Source organism: Tupaia chinensis, unplaced genomic scaffold (assembly GCF_000334495.1).
Source record: "Tupaia chinensis unplaced genomic scaffold, TupChi_1.0 Scaffold000077_1, whole genome shotgun sequence".
In the NCBI taxonomy this organism is placed as follows: domain Eukaryota; kingdom Metazoa; phylum Chordata; class Mammalia; order Scandentia; family Tupaiidae; genus Tupaia; species Tupaia belangeri.
Window position 1 is genome coordinate 3,649,638 of NW_006159538.1, and position 4,636 is coordinate 3,654,273.

The window sequence follows — 4,636 nt, forward strand, 5'->3', positions numbered from 1 at the left end:
TTTTGCATTCTTTTTTTTTTTTTTTAATTCATGGTAGACAATACATGAGAGAGTAAGACAGAGAATATGAAAAAGAGAGAAGCACCCTCAACAGGGTCTTGCCACCCCACCCCAGCCCTCCAGCTCATCAGGATCTTGGATGCCCATGCAGATGCCTAATGTATTTGCAGGTCAACCTGGGGATCCAAACCCACATTGGCCATGTGGTTTTCAGCTCTACAGTCCAGTGCACTATGGACTGCACCACCTAGGCTGGTCCCTATACAAGTGTATTTTGCGTATTTATTTTTATATTGTTTGTACCCCCTTCCCTACCATAAATAAAGTTTATATGTGCAGGGATTTGGCTAGTTTGTTTATTGCTGGACCCTCAGTACATAGAACAGTGTACCTGGAAAAAGGTAGCAGCTGATAATTTATTGAAAGGATGAGTAAATGAATGAAGTTAAATCTTTTTTATGTCTGTGATCAACTCTCAGGGTCCCTCTCAGCTAGATTTTCTTTAGTCTAAATTGCCCAAGGACCTTAATCCTTAGGCAGTTATATCACCTGAATAGTGAATCTCTCAACAGTCTAGAGACTTCAGTGGTCGCCAATTTGTCAACAACTGTCCTTCCTCAAAGCCTTCACATAGTCTAGTTCTTCAGGTTGCACCCACCTCTAACCCCACCATTCTTCTCCACATGATTAATTTAACTAGCTTTTCTTCTTCTCACATGCTCAAACATTCTTTCTCAGTGTGATACCAGGAAGGCAGTTCAAATCAGTAGGGGAAATGGCAGGAAGATTAAGGTTAAATAAGATAAAAAAGATAGGGCACTACTCTGATTAGACTGGTGTCCTTATAAGCAGAGGAAGAGACATGACAAAGCTCTCTCACTCTCCACACTCATACAGAGAAGAGGCCAGGTGAGGACACAGTGAGAAGGTGGCCATCTGCAAGCCAGGAAAAGAGGTCTCACCAAAGATCAACCCTAATGGCATCTTGAATTTGGACTTCCAGCTTCCAAAACTTTGAGAAAATACATTTCTATTATTTAAGTCACTCAATCTGTTTGAGCAGACTCAAACAAAAGGCATTAGAGAACAGAATTATTTTTGCTACCAGAGCTTGTTTTCACTCTTACTGAAATTTCGGGCTCTAGGCCAATTTGCTGAGTGGCAGTTTGTCAAATTTACTTGGTTCTCTTTATTAATTCATTTTGATAACCATTTTGATTTTACCTTCTAAAATCATCTTCAGGAATGATCATTTTGTTATTGCTTCAGCCTCCTGCTGCTCATACTGGATAATGTATACATTAGATAAATTAATTGTGGCTTATTCATTTAATGGATGTGTGTGTGTGTGTGTGTGTGTGTGTGTGTGTGCATGTGTATAATACAGTACACAGCATGGAACAGAAATATATGTATCAACTTTGGATAGATCTCATACACGATGTTGAGTACAAAATAAAGTGAATTGCAAAGAATATATACCCAATGATGCCATTTGTCTTGAGTATAAAGTTTGATAACAATACCACACATAATTTAGTGATATATATATATGAAATAGAATAAAAAGTCATGTGTAAAAATGATAAACATCATATTTAAAAGAACAATTAACTTTGAGGAGGTGGGAAGGAAATGTCATGAAAAAGAGTACACAGGCTGCTTCTACAAAGCTTTTGTTTTCAAAGGTTTTGTTTTCAAAGCTAGGTAGTGCTGGGTCCCGCTCAGCTGAACACATTTTTCTGAGTGGGGAAAGCTGTGGATTAGAAATAAACCTAACAACAAACACATAGAGACACACAAGTATAGAAAAGCCAGAATCAGGTGGGCCCGACTTCTCTGGTGGAGAAAGCCACAGCCAGGAACCAGCCTTGGGTTTATTCTTTTAAAGGGCAGAAAATGGGGGAAGAGGAAATGGAATGCAAAGCCAGTTGCTTTAGGAGGTATATCGCCTGACAATAAAAAAAAATGACTGTCGCCATGTAATTTCTCTGATCTTTTTTGGGCAAAATCTGATAAATGTGTGGCTTCCTTTAGCCTGATACTGCCTTGCAGTATTGGTATCAGTAGGTGTATCAACGACAGGCAGATAGTGTTTTCATATGCAAATATCCTCATAGCCATTGCTAATGAAGATCATAGAAGCATGTTTCTCTATGTGTCTAAGGTCACCATGCTTTCTCAGACTGGCTGCTCTCCACAGGGTAGTTGATACATATAGGTGTCCATTTAACAATGATTAATAGGAATAAATGAACATAGATATGGGTCTTGTTTAAGGATGCCACCAAGAAAAATAAATAGCAATGCAAAAATTTTAAGCTAGACAAAATAACCTGTTTTATTCAATGCAAAGTACAAAAGAAGACCTCAAAATGTGCAAGGGGTCTTCAAAAAATTCATGTAGGGGGCTGGCAGGTGGTGTGGTGGTTGGAGCACTGGACTCCCACATGGCTGATCACCATTCAAGTATCAGACCTGGTGACTTGCTCGCGCTCGCTCTCTTTCTCTCTCTCTCTCTCTCTCTCTCTCTCTCTTTCTGTGTCTCTCTCTGGTGAGTGTCTGTGCCCTATAGCAAGTTAAAAAATAAATAAATAAATAAAAATTAAGTAAATAATTCTTCATATTATAAAAAAAATTACATGGATTTTTAATTTTTTCACCAAAATAAATTTATACTTTACTTCATAAAGTATAAAATAAATTTATACTTTAATTCCATTTTTCAATTTTGAAATTCCCTGGTATGGCTTTAAAATAATTATAAGTTAGTTTAAATCACCAATTTAAAGGCCAAGACTATCAAATTGCATTTTTAAAGGGCCCAGCATGTTTTTTCCAATGTTTTATACCAAAAAGACTTAGAATAAATTAAAATCAGAGGATATAAAAAGATACACAAGAGATATGAACAAAAAATAAGTTGAAACAACTTTTTAATACAGGTCAAAACAGAATTCAAGCAGAAAAGAAAAGCCTTATGGTAAAAGAAAAGGTATCATATGTCAGAAAAAGAAACACCAGAGAATGAAGATGTATTTATCATGAACACATGTGCATCCAACAATATAGCCTCAAGTTGTGTATAACAACAACTAGAGAATTGTGGTAAGAGAATTAATGCATCCTTCTCAATAAGTCATAAGCTTCTAGAATTACCTCCCCAGTGCATAGTTCCAAGTTGGTTTTGCAAATGGTACCTGATAATAGTATGTAGCCTTATAGGGGTTACACCCACAAAAGGATGCTAGATTTTAATAATTATCAGATTATGTCTACTTTCCCAATGCTATTTATTAAATAAACCATGTTCCTCATTTACTTGAAGTATCGCCCTCATTGTATGTTGGTCTTCTTCTGGCCTTCCTAATATCTCTGAATATATACATCGGTAGCACAGTTTATAAATAGTAGGAAGAAAGCTCCTTCATACTCCTCTTTCTGTAAAATGCTCTTGAAAATTTTTACAGTTTGTTCTTACAGAAAGAAGTTAGAATAGTTGTCAAAATTTTAAAGCTTCTGTCTGGACTTTGCTTGGCATTGTTTTTCTAGGTAGACAATCATATCACCTGTAAATAGTAGTAAATCTTCCTAGTTTTCTTCTTATTGAATCAACTAGAACTTCTCAACGCTGAGATAAAATGGTCATTGAAGTTGACGTCCATCAGTTTCAGAAAGAGATTCTTCATCATCTGAAGAACATATCTTTAGGCCCAGCTGTAGCGGTGCAGGCAGCAGAGGTGCTATTGCATGATGTTGCAGACCATGTGGTAAGGTTCTGGGTTTGCGTCTCAGTATGCCTCGATATGCCTGGCATGCCTGTAATGCTGGCTGCAGGTCTGGGGCGGACTGCAACATGAAGACCCTGTCAAAGGTCTCTGTCTCTCTCTTTCTCCCAATAAATATAAGATGTTTAAAAGAATAATTTATTTAATTTTACTTATTCATTCATTTATTTTAATTTGACCAAAAGAGAGAAAGCAAGAGAGAGAGAGGGAAAGCAAGCCACCAGGTCCAGGATTCAAACTGGTTGGCCATGTGAGCATCCAATGCCTTAACCACCACACTACCTGCTGGTCCCAAATAAGTAATTTTTTTTTTAATGTGCTCTTTATTAAAAAAAGAAGGCCAGCCCTGTAGCACAGTGATTAAGTGTGGTACATTGGAAGCTAGATCTCACCAGACCAATCACAGTTTGAATCCCAACTTGAAAAACATGCCAAGCATGTGTGCGTGTGTGCCTCAAATCTTGATAGGGTGGAGAAATGGAGGAAAAACAATTGTGGTATGACTATACCCCATTGGGGGAGGTGCTTTCTCTCTGTATCTCTCTCTCTGATAAATGCACATGCCCTCTGGCAATTAAAGAAAAAATAAATAAAGCATCTTTCTTTTTATTGTATACTAAAATATTTTTAAATAATAAATGAATATTAAATGTTATCAAAAGACCTTTGGCATCTAACATGATTATTTTATGACTTTTCTTTTTGGATTTAATAATATGAATAATATATTTCCAACTGTAGAAACTAAAGATAGATAAAATTTTTAAGTGCCTACTACATTCTAGGCACTATAATAAGAACTTTAAAGATATTAACTCTCTTTTTAACCTACGTATTTTTAAAATTAT